This window comes from Anoplophora glabripennis, unplaced genomic scaffold (genome assembly GCF_000390285.2).
Source record: "Anoplophora glabripennis isolate ALB-LARVAE unplaced genomic scaffold, Agla_2.0 scaffold347, whole genome shotgun sequence".
NCBI classification, from domain to species: Eukaryota; Metazoa; Arthropoda; class Insecta; order Coleoptera; family Cerambycidae; genus Anoplophora; species Anoplophora glabripennis.
In genome coordinates, this window is record NW_019416440.1 from 413,869 (window position 1) to 432,230 (window position 18,362).

Genomic DNA, 18,362 nt, shown 5'->3' on the forward strand with positions numbered 1-18,362 from the left:
AACGATCCTATCTTTTTTTCGATGAGGAATCACCCCCTTAAATGTTTTACACTTATTTAGTTACACCCTGTATAGGAAAGCCCTGTACACAGGATAATCATTTCAATAGTGTGTCTAAAGCTTTGTATAGAAATAATAATTGAATTAAGTTTTTTAAATCATTATTTGAGAATAACTTTAGAAGCTGTGGTATCTCGTGATCTCACACTGAACCGAAACTAGATTGCAAATCTGTGATGCAAAAAAGTTATTGCTTCAATTTTTTTTTTAAATCAACGAATATCTCGAAAACCTTGCCTAAGATCCATTAGACTTCAATTATTGTATAAAAAACAGGGTGATTCACAAATGGTGACCAAAAATCCTCGTATTCTTTGGTGAATTTTAAGATATTCGAATATAATGCTTTTTAAAATTACATAGTGGGCTGCGATAGTAACTTTGACATTCTGAGCAGTTAGAAGAAATGATAAATAATACTTTTCATCGGATTCAAGCAACAATAAATTTCCAACAAATTACATTTTTCTTTATTAAAAAAATGTGTTCGTGGAAATGGAGGTATTTTTGAGCATTTACTCAAATAAAATCATTAAAATGTTGGGGAAAAGTAATATACAATTTTGCTCATTGTTTTCGAGATACAGGGTGTTGAAATTGAAAAAATAAATAACATTTTCTTTAATATCTTTCGATTACTTCGAGCTAATTTTGTGAAATTTCGTATCCGGCTTTTTTTTGGATGAAGAATCCGAATTTATCGACGATTTCGTTGTATCTTTTAGAGGGCGCCACAAGCGTTCATTAGGACGCATTTAAACTACCACATCTTTTTTGTGCTACGGTGTATTTTACTTTGGGCTGGAAAAATATTTTCCAACAATTTTTTTGCTTAAAAAAAGTTTTCCTTAGCTAACATCTGTAAAGCCAATCGTTTTCAATAAAAAGGCAATTAAATTTGTAAGTGCATAAAAAAAATAGTTTAAAAGTTATTTTCAACACTGATAAACGAAATTAGAAGCAATCGTTTATTAGCGAGAAATATGTCTTCTAAGGAAACAATACAATTACAATTTTAAATTTCATTTATTTAACAATTTTGCTGCAAACAGAATTGACAGAGTAAAAAACATACTTTCTAAAAACAATCTAATCAATCTAACACAATCTAAACAATGTAACCAATCTAAACTACTTAAAAATCTAAAAAATAATTATTTTTGACCTGTCTTAGAAGACATGTTTTTCAATGTTTATCAGTGGAGTTGAAAATAACATTTAAACAAACTTTTTTCGTCGTAGAATCTAGTAGTAAAGTTTGATCCATTCTTTAGCGGACGCTATGTATAGTATTGGCAAAGCTCAAAAGCTTTTGTATATTTTAAATTAGAATAAGGCCCTTACCAAGTCAAAATTGAAATAAAAATTATGTACTTATTGTTAGTAGTTTATTCTTTCAATATCAAAATTTCAAACACTTGAGGTCAGAATTTCGAAATTTCAGTATCGTAATGAGACAAATTTTGCTCCTTCGAAAAGCTCACCCTGTACATTTCTTCTACTATTTCGAATAGCATATTGAAAGTACTTCCAATCAATTTTATACACACTTTTCGCTTTTGAATTAATAATGAAAATGTAGCAACACATTTTCTATCGGCTTTTCAATAATATTCTAAAAAGAGAAACATAATTTCATTATTTAAAAAATCGAGAAAAATGTTACCGAAAAGTTAAATGTATGGTTTTTGTTACTGATTTATTTAATTTAAATATGCTATATGAAAAGGCAGAAAAATATACAGGAGTAACTTTTTCGATGTGACATGAAAACAGTGTATTTGTTAAATTTTGGGAATTTAAATGATGATGTGCAGTAAAAACACGTAATAAAAAACGGATATACGAAAATATTAACTTTAACATTTCTGATTGTTAAAATAAGTTGATTAAAAAGTGTGAGAACAGAATTTCATTGCTAGGTCAAAAGAAAAATGTGACTAAAAAATTTAATTCGTGATTTCGTGATTTTTCTCATTGGTTCATGTGCTTTCAATATGTTACACTAAATAGTAGAAAAAATATACAGGGGCACTTTTCGAAAGAGCCACAAAAAATAGGAATATTTTCAGTACGGTCCTGGCATTTGAAATTACATGTTCAGGAGTATGTTGGTCTTCAGTTAATTCTCACAAACTAGTACATCTACACACGTAGCTGTCATACTACTATGATATTCTTTTAATTAATTTTTTTCTCTGTAAATAATTCGCGCACGCCACTGTACCCATTCTTAACGATGTCATGGCGAATATCCTGCGGAACAGAATCGGCAAAATACTCTGGCACTCGCAAACTTAACGTAATAAACTGGCGGCAGCAGTTTTCCCCCTGCCACACAAATTATTGGCAACTTGTTGATGGTGTAGATCGCCCCGAGCCATATTTCCCGAGATGATAATTTTAAACTATTTATAAGACCCGCAAGATACCCGAATAATCCCGGTATATTACGTTTCGAAGTGCTGTGAACAGATTACAGTTACACAGGTAGCATATTCAACATTATAAATTGAAAAAATTGAATTAAAAATTAACATTAAAACATATCTAATAATATTATTAATGTCATTATAAAAGTACAATGCAATGAAAGAATTAAATAATCTAATAATTCACACAATCGACACTATTCTGAAATGGACTATACCAGTCCCTCGTGTAACTATCAAGTATCCTGTGGAGTACAGGAAACAAATATGGCTGTGTTGATGCTGATCACTATATATAAGGCTATAATTTTTTTACTGTGTCCTATTTTTTAGTACACCACATATTATCAGTTTCATAGCGTAATTTCACATACGGGGTGTTTTTTTATTAAGTTATTTTTGCTAGAAAACACATTGCGCACTTCAATTATTATAGTTATAGTTTCGAAAAATCTATATTTATATAATCGTTATCGAAACTAGGAATGACGTTTTTTTAATCTAATTTAAAACAAAGCTTTGATAAGGAAAAAATTAATTTTTCATTCAACTATCGGTAACCAATACTCTTTTAGTGTGACGTCATATATTTAGTAGAGTGGCCCAAAAAAAACGAATATATTTTTTTTCATGTCTCTTGTGAAAATATGTTAGTTTATCATGTTTTAAGAGCCCCCTCAAAAAATCTGCTCAAAATAAATTTTTTTAGAGGTCGCTCAAGATTTTTAAAAATTTCCAAAATCGTCAAAAATTGATTTTTTTTTGTTTTAATTTTTTTTCGTTATTTTATCATTTTCTAGGTTGAAAAGAATCTCGATTCTGAAAATTTCAAATCGATATTTTAATTTCTAAAGGTCACTCATAATTATTTTAACTTTCAAAGTAGTGTACCTAAAATGTTTTCGAGCGACCCAAAAATAAATATCAACGAACTAATATTTTTTTTTATTGAATTTGATGAACAAAAGAATATAATTAAATCACGAGACACTTAAATTTTAAAAAATTAAAAAATTATAAATATTTGATGAATGCGGTAGTAAATTTTGCCTCGAGAAATTTTTAAAGTATATTATGTTTATATTTAGATGAATATCCCCATAGATTTCCCCATATTTTCCTCTTCGTACTGGCTTGAACTTCTCTGATAACTTCAGTTAGGTTCATCATCATAAAGCAATTTTTGTACATTACCAGACAACAGAGGAAACAGAATTTTCTCCATTTTGGATGAGCTTCTTTTCTTCAAAGTTCACAAAAATTGCAATCTACTGACTGGTCTTTTAGGCGTGATAATATATCAAAAATTGTTACAAAACTTAGAAGAAAGCAAGAGATCACAAAGTTAACATACACGTAACCATAACCAAACTTTTCTGGAATGATATCCTGTTTCGAGGATATTTCGCTTACATGAAATTATCTTTAATTCGTATGCTCAGTAACATTGATATGATTTTAATTTATTAACTACTATAAAAGTCAATATTGTTCTATAAATTAAAATATATAAATTCTATAATTCTTTTAGTTTTGTCACTTGGGGTTTGAAACCTTAAATATTTCTGATATTGCCAGAATATCGCGATATTCAAGGTCATGACAAAGAAGACTTTTTTGGCATTTATGTCGAAAATCGATCTAGTAAAAAAATTGAGAAATTCTTCATGACAGTGACGTCACTACTAAAAAGGTCTATAGTCAAACGGAGACCTTTCAAAAAGAAAACTGAAGCGGAATAAACAAGTTAATTGATCTCTGCATTGATTTAATAAAACAAAAATTCCAGAGCCCGTGGATAATCCTAAAGAAAAAAAAATTGAAATTTTTTTCCTTGACGTAGGTACTTCATTTGATTGCTCGATAACAATAGCTCAAAATACTTTTTTTTTAATCTCGACACAAGTATTTCAAATCACTATGTAAATGTTATCCTGCAAAAACAGAATAATTTCGTCACCAATGACGTCAGTCTAACAATCTAAATTGTACCTTTTACCTCGTTATTAGTCCGTTCGTGTTTAGGTAAAGAGATTTCTAGCAGAAAAACCGCTCCCGAAGTAGCCACAGTCATCCTCCGACAATTTAAAATGTACCCTAAGCTACACTGCGACCGAAACAGGGGGCAATGTCCGTTTCCCCGGCACCTCTTCGACATCCCCAAACAAACACTCCATCAGCAGCCGTCGAATCAAACCCCGGCTCTTTATCAAGTAGGCCAAACAGTATCGGAAGCAAGCAAAGCCTCGATCTGCACGTACGGCACGTACATGTGGCAACACGGTGTGCTCTTCTCCGTCCATCCGACTGGATAAACGGTATTTTATGTGGCCTACGTCGTTATGAATGAGATATTCATTCAGGACTTTCCCTCTCGTCGGATCGAGCCCGATGGGCGTTTGTTTGAGATCGGTCGGGGCACAATATGGGAACGGCAACGACTTGCCGATGCTGGTGTTTGGGAAGATTACTCTTGAGGTTGGTTGGAGAGAATACCATAAGAAATATAGTACAGTCATTGAATCTGAATATCAGCTGTAACCACCGAATTCTTTGAAACTGCAAGGATTTGCATGAAAATTTAGAATAAGGCTGATCTTAGGCTCAAGTTCAAAAGTGACATAAGCCCGATTGACGCTTTTTGTTTTTTAGGGGTAAAAACTACCTCTAAGTGAATAAAAATGAAAAAATTAAGTTTTAAGCATTTTATTGCTAAAAATCTTGTTCAGGCACAAAGATTAAATAATGTTCCATGTTCTCGAATATGTTTTATGATATATTTGATCTTTCCGCCATTTATTTAACCCTTAAAAACTACCCCTATGCAAAAAATAATGATCAAAAATTACTTTTTATAGATTTGGAATGATTAACTCCTGCAATTATTTAAAATAAAAGTTACCTTATAGCTAATAAAAGAATGTTTCCATTTCAACCCCTAAAAACCACCCCTGTACTGACAAAAATGATAAAAAATTACTTTTTAAAAGCTTGGAATGCTTTATCGGTGCAATTATTATTTAAAATAAAAATTCCCTTGTATTGTTTATGAAAGAATATTTTACTTTTGCCATTTCCACCTCTTATAAACTACCCGTTTACCAACATTAATGTAAAATATTTTTATTATAATCTATTTTTAAATATAATCAATCATAAAAAAAATTGCTACGCGCACTTGAATCCTAACATTTTGCTCCAAAAATGAGAAAGCCTATTTTGCTCCGAAAAAATGTCATTGGTTTTTTAACTATAACTCGGTTAATTTTGAAGCTATAGTATCCTACAAAAAAGCATTTTAAAGATAATTTCAAGAGCTGTAAGATTGCATATAAAACCTTTTAAGTCCTTCGTTTTTTTAAGGGAAAGGAGCGAAGGGCTCGAGACAAGTCGTTTTTTCACTAAAATGAATACTTCTAGCGGCGATATCTCCATTATTTTTTATGCTATAGGAATAAAAAAAGCAAAATATTTGTTGAAAAAAAGGTACATTTTTGTTGTCTATCATTTTTTACGTATCTTTCATAGTTTCGGAGTTATTATATAAATAAGGTTTAAATAACTAGATTGATTTCACAGTCTAACGACACTTACAGTGTACGACAATTCAATAAACAAAGAAATCTAAATAAAAAATTTAGATAAATTTGGAACGAATACACTGAAGATGAATTTTTCGAGACGAAACGTCTGAATCTGGTTTGTGCCGAGGCAGTACAGTATTGAGGGTCATGAAGGCTTGCAAAAAATATAATAAAATTGTTAGGGTCGTATTTAAAAAAATGAAGTTGATGATGGTCCTGGACGAAACGTTACATACAAATATTGATTATGCCATTCGATAGAGGGCAAAAAGAGGCCATGAGAAAGTGTTATTTTTTCAATATCACCTCAAATATTTCGAAAACTAATCATGTTAGCCTTGATTTTTTAGAGGCATAATATTGGTCCCCTGATTACGCAACTTTGCCCCCATTTAAGCTACTTCGTACCTCTTACCGTATCCGAGATCCCTGTAGTGAGAAGCGAATTTGTAACAGCCTGTATATGCAGTATTGTAATTAAGTACTAAACTTTAAAAAAAAACTGGTGATATCAAGTACATACCTATTATTAAAACTCACTTTATGTTTTTTCATTATATTTCTCAAACTTTCTTAATTTTGTCGCGAAATCAATAATCACGTGACATATTTTTAAGTTGCTATTAATGCAAATTTACCAAGAATATTTTCAATCTGAATATTTTTGCTTATACCTAGTAGTATTATTACCTCTTGAAATATTTTTAGGTAGGTATTAAAGGAAATCTGAAAACTGAAACAAGATTTTTATTAGGCATATAAAAGGTCCTTGATGGTGCAGGTCCTTAGTAATATGACAACCTGATTTAATAGATTTCTTTGTATAGACTCTAATATAGATCTTAATTTTCAGAAAAGGTATATACGAAATTACCTGAGAATAATTTTGTACCTGTTTAGAATTACAGAATAATTATCTCTACATTATTTCACAAATTACTGATATTACAAAGAATGGTCGGTAAAGTCCCTTTGCTCAAACGAAAGCAAACAAATTTGGAAAAAAAGTGTTATTATTAAAAACATACAAGGTGTTTTACGTTTAAAGAAATAGTAAACCGATAACAATGCTATTGCTGGCATCATATGGGTCATGCCCAATTAAATAAACAACCTACATAATATATGGCTCAAGTCGATACTTCGAATTCTGATCTGTTTTGATAGATGTTTCCTAGAAAAAGCACTAAATCTGTTAGATTGTCACTAGCTCTTGAATTACAATCAAATTTTAATGTAATTTTGATAAAAGCTGTTCGTTAAACTGAATTTCTGCTTATCATTGCTGGATGATTTCACTTGCCAAATGGCAATCTTGAAAGTTACATCATATAATGCCACATCATCGTTTACTTGTGTTTATTAAAAAAAAAGGTGGAGATTAATGACTAATATAATTGTTCATAAAGTTTATGTCAGATTGATCTACAATTGTCTACGCTCTGGGGAGGTACTTACACGAGGAGAAAAATATATAGTGTATCTCATTATTGTTTTCTGAATAGGAAAAACTTTTTTATTTGTAAACTTACGAGAAAATTACGTTCTTATAATAATTACTGTTTGTTCTCACTTTTACAAATGTTACTACACTTTCATTCTTATCACGCTCTTGATTTTATATACAGGGTGTTCATTTTCTTTTAAATTTAAGAATGTTCCCGAGATATATTGCTAGTAACTCCAAGTAAGTAGGCCGTAAATATCAAGTTTCAATTATATTATAAAAAAAAATAATTAGCAAAAAATTTAACACCCTGTATATAAAATCAAAAAGATAGTAACAATATTAAGAATTTAATTGATTTTAATGAAGGATGACATTTCCTCGAAAGCAGCATATGTTTAATATGCATAAAAATTTAATTTTAAATAATAACAATTATTACCTAATTCAATTTTATATATGTAGGTACATTTTCTCTTGTATGTACAATATAACGAAAAAGACACAGGGTGTTATTTAAGTACGTGGCCAAACTTCAAGGGGTGATTCTTTGAGTGGTTCTAAGACAAAAAGTTTGTATAAATATAAGGTCCGGTAGTGCATAGTTTTCATGATCCAGGACGTCAAACTTTTTTAAAAAATCGTTTTTTCGTAAAAATCTTAATCTTTTAGCCGATTTTGTTGAAATTTGACTGTGGTATTTATGATAGAAAGCGCCTAATTTAGCCCTAACTAGATTAAAATTCTTAACTCCAGTAGCGTCCCGGGGGGCAACTTAACCAGTATTTTTGATAAAAAAAATTTACGCCACAGGCTTTTTTAAACATTTTATAATTTTTTTCGCATTAATCAGCTAAAAATACAACTTTTTTGTCACTTGAATCTTTCTCTCATCTTGCTTCCTTTTTTGGAAAAAAAAATAAAAATTAGTTAACTATTGGATTTAGAATGACGTCACTTAACCTAACCTAACCATGCATTATCATCCAAACTAAACGTATATGCAGAATTTCAGCTCAATCGGTTGGGGAGAACTGTTTTAAAATTGCAAGGCAAGTTAAATAAAAGCTTGTAATAAAATTATGAGCTGAAATTTGGCGAGAATTTTTTTCCAATGTTTACAACAATATTTCGTCAGTGGAGCGAAAAAAAAAAGAAATATTACGTTTCAAAACAAATTACTGGATTAATTTAAATTTTTATTTATTAACAAAATGTATATTTGTGATGTACGCAAGAAGGTATCCCAAATTAAAAAAAAAAACATCAAAATCGGTCAACAAGTTCCAGAGATATAACTTGCTCTATCAATTTGTTCGTGGATTTGTAGGTTCCCCTGACTCACAGTCATCTTGTATCGAAGTCATTATTTGGAGCATTCTCAGAGATGCTGTTACAAAGCTATCGTTCTCAAAAATTTCACATAGAAACATTAGCTCTTTATCTTCGAAATGGCACTTATTAGAAGTCTTAATTGTTATAAACAAAGTAGCTGTGATTTTTTAAAAAAAAATGTCTAACTTTGCCCCAAATTTTAGAGCAACTTTTTTTTTTAATTTGTGTAAAAGTACCAGCTTTACGAATATGGAAAAATAATCTATCTAAATGTAATAGCAACAAATTTATTCTAATTGTTTATAAGACAAAAATGACAGTGTTTTTGTGGTACGTTTTTGCAGTGGTAAAAAACATTTTTTTTGCAATAAAATAATTTCTTCCAATAAAAGAAGTCTTTCTCTTTCATATGACACCCGCAGAATTAAAATATCTTGGTAATTTTGCGTGTCAAGTTATTGCAAAAATGATGCTTCTGGGACAAGCATTTAGAATTTTGCAAAAACTATTGGATGAATCGGTCTGAAATTTTAATCACATATTAAGGACTATAAAAACCAACTATTTATGCAATATCAAAGTCGTAGGTTGACTTTTGTAAAACTTATTGTTTATTTAGTAATAATCGAATTTTCACAGTTTTTTGCAATTTCCCGAGCAACAAATTATCTTATCGGATTTTAAAAACAGCCATTTTAAAGGTTTTTTTATTCCCTACAAGTTGGTTACTTTCGCATTATAATAAACATTATCGTTTTTTTCTGGTAGGCAAAAAAGTGATATTTTGGGTTATTTAAGACCTTTTATTGTTTATTATTAAAAAACCTCACGTGGTGGTGTGTGGGTTTTGCACATACTATACTAAAATTCACCCAAATTTTATGAAAAACTTTACAGATCCTTGGCTACTCAACAGTCACCAACCAGGTCATTTATTTTCCTCATATCCCTGGACTATTTGAATCACCCATATTTATGATGAAATGATTCTGCAGAATATTACATTTACATTCTCGTTACTTTTTACACGCCGCCTCTCTACTTCTCTCTCTCTCTTTCTCTCTATTTCATGGTCCGTTTCAATAACGTAGACCCATTACACGGAATCAGTCCGCAATTACGACATAAACGAGGCCTCGACGTCCAAGCGGCCATCGCCATTTTCGACGCCGTCGGCTGTTGGGCACGGCCGTGCAGCGTCTTCGTGGCCTATCGATTGCCGCGTCGTCGCTGGGAATCCATAAAGGCCGTCGGTAACCCTCCATGCCATCCAGTTCCCACCATCGATTGCCGTCGACCCCCGCTAGCAACGGCGGCGGCGGTGGCGGCGGCGGCGGCAGAAGAGGCGAGGGAGCCTCCTCGTCCGTCGACGCAAAGACACGGCGGCAGGCAGCACGCGCTGCCGACGATTTCTGCAGTCTGCAGTGAGCTCTGGGCCCGCGACAGTGCTGGTTAGTCCTCAGGAGCATCGCGCACCGTAGTTGCGACACCACCCAGCCCAGATAACGAGGTATTTCGACTTGCTTTCTTAGTTATTATTACTGCGCTGCTGCTGTATTATACTTAGTGCTTGCTCTTTGGGGTCCGCGAGACGTGGTGTTCGTCTGTTGTGCAACCCGTCACCCGGCCAGGCCATCGGTATGGATTCCTTCACGCCTACAAGGTACATTTTTAGACGGCGCTCTTTATATCTTGCAAAGGTCGACCAAAGGTTAAACGGGCGTGCGTATACCTGGTGATAACCGCGAGCGTTCTTGCTGGATGCCACCCGTCGCGGACCCTCTGGGGTCACATGTGCACCAGCCCGCTAATGAGGCGCATGTCGCCTTCTAACCCGATAATTCGTCATCCACCGGGTATACTTGCGTCCGACTTATCGCTTGTGATTTTTGTTTCTACACGTCACACTGTTTGTCGCACTTTATCACGTCGACACCGACAGCACCGATCCAAGTGTAAACATAGTGCATACGTAAAAGCAAAGTGAGACCCTCCTAATCTAGATGAAAATACGAACGGGGCATTTTCCAACTTTTTAACCACATCCCAAATTAAAGTAGGTTAAAAAATGTGGCACACGTGTTTTTTCTTTTCTCATTTCGACCTCATTTGAGTCCTAAAATAAACTAAAACTTGCGTTGTGACGTCATAAAGCGGAAATTTCAAATTCAGCGCCAAACGTAGTGATTATTTGAATATTTTAATCCACCGCAGTGGCAACAATGGACAATTCTTTCAGTGTTGCCAGATTAATCCACTACACTGACAAACATAAACAAGGCTAATAGCTAGAATCTATTATAATGAAATAATGTCTATATTGTCTGACGAAACAATCTCAATCCCCCCGTAGCAGGGACAGAAAAATACAGGATGTTTATTTGATTGATCGCATTATTTAACAATTTCAGTTTATCAGGTATGTGTTTTTGCACTAATTATATTTAGGCATAGCATGTTTTTTTGCACAATTTGTGTAATAAATCACGGTTTAGAAAATATTTTTAATAAATCGAAAAAAAATCGAAACCGAAGTAATTAAAATTGTTATTTTTGATGTACCCTGTATAGCAATCTCAAACCTGGTATTCAAGTATTTCAGGACAAGTAGGTGTCTTCCGTCAGCGTTGCCAGATTTTTTTTCGGGCAAAGCCGGATTTTAAAACTTTTTAAATAAAAAAGCGGGATTCTTTCGTCCAAAAACGGGACATACTACGGATTTGTATAATTGATAAAAAAAGGTCTCAGAATATCTGGGATACAAATTGTCTTCAAAAAAATTGATGTCTAAAAAAAAGGGGACGTAATCATTAAATATCTATTTAATAACAGACCTGGAGAAAATAATTGCCTAAAGAAAAAAAAAAACAAAACAAGAGCGGGAAAAGCGGGACTGAGCGTTAATTTTGGATTAATCTGGCAACGCTGCACTGTATATACCTACAGTAGGGTGGCCCAACAAAAAACGAATATTTTTTTTCGTATCTCTTGTGAAAATATGTTAGTTTATCATGTTTTAAGAGCCCCCTCAAAAGATCAGCTCAAAAAAAAATTTTTTAGAGGTCGCTCAAGATTTTTTAAAATTACCAAAATCGTCAAAAATTGATTTTTTTTTTAATTTCTTTTCTCATTATTTTATCATTTTCTATGTTGAAATAAATCTCGATTCTGAAAATTTCAAGTCGATATTTTAATTTCTAGTCACTCATAATTATTTTAACTTTCAAAGTAGTGTACCTAAAATGTTTTCGAGCGACTGCTAAAAATAAATATCAACGAACTAATAATTTTTTTTATTGAATTTGATGAACAAATGAATAGAAATCAATTACGAGACACTTAAAAAATTTCTCGAGACAAAATTTGCTACCGCACTACGACTATAAAATATTTATAATTTTTTAATTTTTTAAAATTTAAGTGTCGTGATTTATTTCTATTCTTTTGTTCGTCAAATTCAATAAAAAAAATTATTAGTTCGTTGATATTTATTTTTAGAGGTCGCTTGAAAACAGGTACACTACTTTGAAAATTAAAATAATTATGAGTGACCTTTAGAAATTAAAATATCGATTTGAAATTTTCAGAATCCTGATTTTTTTCAACCTAGAAAATGATAAAATAACGAGAAAAAAGTTAAAAAATAAATTAAATTTTTGACGATTTTGGAAAATTTTAAATATCTTGGGCCACCTCTAAAAAAATTTTTTTCAGCTGATTTTTTGAGGGGGCTCTTAAAACATGATAAACTAACATATTTTCACAAGACACGAAAAAAAATATTCGTTTTTTTTTTTGGGCCACCCTAACCTACACGCATGGTCAATTTTCAAATGTTTTCTGATATTTTTTTTTAATCCGGAATCTCTTTAGAGCTACAACAGCGCCATTTTGATAACCTGCTGTAAAATAATATAAGCGTACCTATGCAAAAATGTGGAGATTAATTATCTTTGTTCGAAATAAAATTTGCATTTCAGAAAACTCTTAATTTGTAAAAAAAATTATCTAACACACGTCACATTTGAGTTGACAGTTAATTTTTAACGTAAACTACCATTTTATTCATGTACTGTGCTTACAAAATTCATTGAATTTTTTTAATTTTCAAATTAATGATTTCATTTTCCAGCCCGACTATTTTCTCAATTTTTATCGTAAATTCTAAAAATTACATAACGATCATACATACCTACTACCTATCTTTTATTTAATTAGTACAAAGCTATGTATACACTTCACTTGAAGAGGACTGTATACATAGTAGGTTATGAAATATAGAACAAATTTAGGCCAAACTAAAAGTGATGCAGTTTTAATTGCATTTTAATGAGCTTCTTATATTTTTCCTTCATTTACCTATTCGTTGTCTAAAAGAACCTGAGTCGCAGTCAAATTTCTCTCTGTTCTTCACTGAAGATGTTAGTTAAAAAATTAGCCCTACTACACTCATCTTCCTACACGCTGTTCTTAATTTGTTTCTACCGATGATTCCATAGGGATGGACAGATTGGGTGAGACGCGATTAGTTGATGTCATCGATGATATAACTACAGCGTAAGATGCCGTACGCAAAAATTACGTGCCTCAGGGTTTTCTACACTTCATGTGGATACCACATGACTTCGTTGGCAGCGTGGTGCGATTTCGCCAAAAATAGAAGCCACTTTAATCATTCATCACTGAAAATATACGGTGATACCTAATTGTTGAGCTATTTTGTATTATACTATTATTATTCGTAATAGACAGGGATGTGTCTGCATGAAATCGAACGCACTGTATATCCAAATCCACAAGGCGTTGCACCAGTATTTCAATAATTCGAAATATTGAGGTTAGGTGCCATGTAGGAGGTCTATGTTGCGGATATTTTAGTTTCTGTAAACATCGCGTGTGAGATTCGACTTACTGTATCGTTACTACCAAAACTTTAAAAACATTTGACAAGGAAAACGTTCCGTTGTGACCATCCACGGGTTCTGTTTCGTTGCAAGGGATTCAGAAGCGAATTTATGAGGTAAAACTGAAATATTTGCAATCCCGCGAGCTTCCTTATTTTAGATCTAGGGAAGTCGTACTTCTATTCACTGCTGAGCTCCTGATACAATCGTTTCACTTTTACTCATCGCGGTTTAGATTTCAATTCGTTTGCCATTTAGTTTGGTCGTAATTGAACTATATAATACACTCGATACTGCGGTAAATCATTGAGTACGTCCATAGTGCGCATGAGGCAATTGCAGCACATGTGACGGTCATCATCTTGGCAATAAATAATCATTATTACAACGTCTCAAGTTCTCGAGTGCTAAATGTCTTATGGAAACATTTTGTTGTTGTTTACATTGCAAATATACATGGTAAAAAATGTGACGCTTGCGGGAAACCGAATTTACACAGAGAAAAGTGTCCCGGCCTCCTAGATCGAAACAAAAAAAAAACAAATGGTCAAAACACGTCGAGGAAGAGTATAAATATAATCGGATGCCTAGCTTCCTACCTATTTTCAAGAAAAGTTACGTCTTGCCAATAAGAGGCGGGCTATTTTGAAATTGACTTCTTTCCAAAACTCTTCCAACTGACGACGGATCAATTTTGTTTTGCGTGCACGCTGCCTGGAATTTTTAAAAACCCACGCGTCGTTCCTTATCCGTTTTAATACCAAATAGCCAGGGAACGACCATTTTGATATGAATTAACTAAGAGGAAAAAAAGAAGCTCATTGAATAAACAACATTCAAATTTCCACGTACGCTAACACAGAAACAATTCACATTCCTTGTATTGTTGGCTAATTATTCCAAGTAAATACAATGTCATCTAATGAAAGAACGACTTTAAATGTATATCATAGCAACCATCCAAGGCCGAACCAGTGAAGATGCAATTGTGCTTGTCTGCAGAGGTCAAGCGGGTCGCTATTCTAATGAAACAGGCTATAGGTTACCTTACTGTTTCTGACAACTCTAAATTTTCACCGATTTGGCAATTAAAAATTCAACTACCAAACTAGAACTGTTTGCGATATAAATTACTGTTGGCAGCTCATTACCTTGCGACTGAAATCGGATTTATCAAGAGTTGTGCAAGGTGTTGCGAGTCGCGTGTAACGATGTTTCTCGCGAGGCTGCGAAATTCGAAACAACCGCATTTATCGAAGCATGATTACAGTGAAGGTCAGCGCGATAAGAAGCGAAGAACGGTTCGTTAAAAAAAATGTTATTGATTACTTTTAAGACTTCTCAAATCGGGAGATTGGCGGCAAGGCAAAAACTCAATGCGACTTGGTCGACTGATACGGAGATGTTTGTAACAACTTATCAAATTTGAGAAAAACAGATACCAAGCGTCCTTGCTTGGAGAATGTTAAGTTCCTCTTTGGAACGCGTCCCAATTTCATCTTCAGCTGTTATCGAAAAAATGGTTTATAAAGCACGGGCGTCGTTAACATGGAATCCAACTGGGGGCAAATTTAAAATATCATCCTTTCTCTAGTAATTTCGTTCTCTTTGTTAAGTAGAAAGGTATACTAGACCAGGGTCGATAATTTTTGAAACCTAAAAAAATTATAGTAGGATGAAACCCATTGGAAAAGAAAGAGAATATAACATAAATTAAAGGAAAAATAATTATTTACGGGCGATCTGAGGTCGGGAAGGGGTAGGGGGTGAGTTTTTAAGGGTAAAAAACGGTTTCCCTTGATTTCCAGAAAAACTACAAGTCTTATGGAAAAAAAGTTAAATAGCAAAGTTGTAGGTAATAAAAAGATCTACAACTTTTGTATTTACACTTTTTTCACATAACATCAAAATTTATGTGAAAAATTCAAATAACCAAGTTTTTGTTTTTTTATTTTTCATTTACAAAAAAAAATTTTTTTCACGAAATTTGTTGAAAACTTACCTATTTATGTCTCAAACACGCTGTAATTTTTTTGATTTGAAATATTTAGTTTTTCACCTAATTTTTACTTAATATCGAAAAAGCACCCTAATTTTCAATCGAAAATACTCACGTCAAAATATCTGCTTTTTTAAAAACGTCGGTGGGCTTTTTCTTCGTTGTAATCTCTACTTTCTGATGGTGTAAAAAAATATACATTACTATGGTAAGTTTTCTCAGAAACTGCAAAGAAACGAAAGAAGATTCTATAACTTTCTCAAAATATTGTAGATATCTTATTAAATATTAACTTTATTAACTTATTTGGTTGTTAATTATAATAGTATATTTCGACTTAAAATTTTTTTGTTTATCAATGTAACATGGAATCTTACGTTTTTCGAGTAATTAAAGTGTAAATTTTAATAAATAGCTCAAAATTGTCTACAATATTTTGAGAAAATTTTCGGATTCTAGTTCGTTTCTTTGCATTTCCTGAGAAAACTTACCATAGTAATGTATATATTTTTTTACACCATCAGAAAGTAGAGATTTCAACGAAGAAAAAGCTCACCGACGTTTTTAAAAAAGCAGATATTTTGACGTGAGAATTTTCGATTGAAAATTAGGGTGCTTTTTCGATGTTAAGTAAAAATAAGGTGAAAAAATAAATATTTCATATCAAAAAAATTATAGCGTATTTGGGACATAAATAGGTAAGTTTTCACCAAATTTCGTTAAAAAAAAATTTGTTTGTAAAAGGTAATAAAAAACCAAAAACTTGGTTATTTGAATTTTTCACATAAATTTTGAGGTAATGTGAAAAAAGTGTAAATACAAAAGTTGTAGATCTTTTTATTACCTACAACTTTGCCATTTAACTTTTTTCCATAAGTCTTGTAGTTTTTCCGGAAATCAAGATAAACCGTTTTTTACCCTTAAAAACTCACCCCCTTCCCCTTCCCGACCTTAGATCGCCCGTAAATTATTTTTCTTTTCATTTCTGTTATATTCTCTTCCTTTTCCAATGGGGTTCATCCTACTATTTTTTTTTCACTTTCTACCATTTTTGAAGGCTTAAGCATTGGTCTATACTCATTAATCGTAGTAATTTATTTTTAGTATTTGTAATATACATATTATAAAATTCAGATACTTCAAATTTCAGAAGGACTTCTTACTCTGCATTACACATTTGGCTATCCATTCAATTGTTGCATTTTAGTGTTGCTTTTTAATTATAGACAAAAATATGCTTGTTTCCTTCACTTGTGTACATAATTAACCTTCTACAAATACTTTTTTACATTTTTCATCGCCTCATGCGAAAACAAAGTACGCACCTGGAATGTACGATTTACTCACGGACCTTAGAACAAAACTTTTTATGGCTATAACGTTTAGTTTAAACTTAAGCTTGCGTTTTTAAAATTACCTCCGATATGTCATTATTTCGCGCGAAAGTATTATATAAGACCCTGGCAGACAACCAAGCGGATTACAAAAAAATAAACAACGATAAAAAATACAAAAATAAAAGATCCAGCAACCTGGAGCTGGCGAAATTAGGTTGTAGCTTCTTGGTCTGTCCAAAGCTCTCTGGTAGCCGCGACTCCGTGCGGATCAATCCAAAAAAAACTATGATCTAGTCTGCGGGAAGAACTGGCGGCTGGTCTTCGTGTATTTGAGTTTTTGCCAAATCGTTTTATCAACAGACAGAAATAGTCGCGACGGAAGTATGACGTACGCTATTTGGAACGATTCGGTGCGAAGATTGGAAAACCACCTTCGTAAAGAACGACAAAGAGACAAACTCGTCGAAATATACGCAGTAATGTTCTACGAATAGGAAATACAGTCTACGGTGCGTTCTGTTTGAAATTCTGCAGTCCTGTATCTCGAAAATCAAAAGAAATGTCTAAATTCTGTGGAAATGTTGAGTAGGTCTTATAAAAAAGTTGTTATATTATTATAATAAATTCACAAAGCGAACGTAATTTTTTATTTTTGTCGTAAACAAAATTTTAAAGCAACTTTTCATTATTTTAAATATAACACAGCTACACACAAAAAAAAGAGTTGGGTATACTTTTTATGCGACATATATATTTCGTAGTAATTTGGCCTCCTGAACACGAATCTGGGGTCAGAATTGGCCCATCACGTCACAATTTTTTCCTAACCTCAAAAAACTTGTGAAAAATAGTGAAAATTGATGAAAATTTACTGGGAAAATTTGGAAAAAAATTTATTTCCACATCAAATAGTACATTTTTATGTAAAAGACTCTGCTGAATTCAAATCCACTGTCAGAATTGAGCTAGAACGTGTGGTTTTTTTTCTAACCTCAAAAAACCGAGCAGGAATCGCTATTTTCAAATTCTGAGCGGATTTTGACCAGATTTTGTATAAAGGGGTTTTTTGGGTCGCTGATTACGAATATGAATTCACATTGTAAAAATTCAAGATGGCTGATCCAATATGGCGGGTGTACTTTTTTGAAATCCACCGATTTCAGTAAAATTTGGCATCATAAGGATTGCTGGTTGATCTCACCTTCATTAATCACACATCTGGAGCCAGATTTTCATAAATCAAGGTAAAAGATTCCACTCCGTC

General features: G+C 32.6%; 1 protein-coding gene across 4 annotated transcripts in view; it reads left to right on the top strand.

Moving 5' to 3' along the window:
- Window positions 1-18,362, top strand: part of LOC108908375 (zinc finger protein Xfin) — a 149,285-nt gene that overhangs the window by 50,657 nt on the left and 80,266 nt on the right. For 2 of the 4 annotated variants that reach the window (XM_018712405.2, XM_018712408.2), the window contains exon 1: window positions 10,296-10,521. The exons of 1 other annotated variant lie outside the window; for it this stretch is intronic. The gene's annotated coding sequence lies outside the window, so the exon portion shown is untranslated. Of the gene's footprint in view, window positions 1-10,283; window positions 10,522-18,362 lie in introns of those variants that run through there. One more of the 4 variants, XM_018712407.1, reaches the window with a different exon arrangement.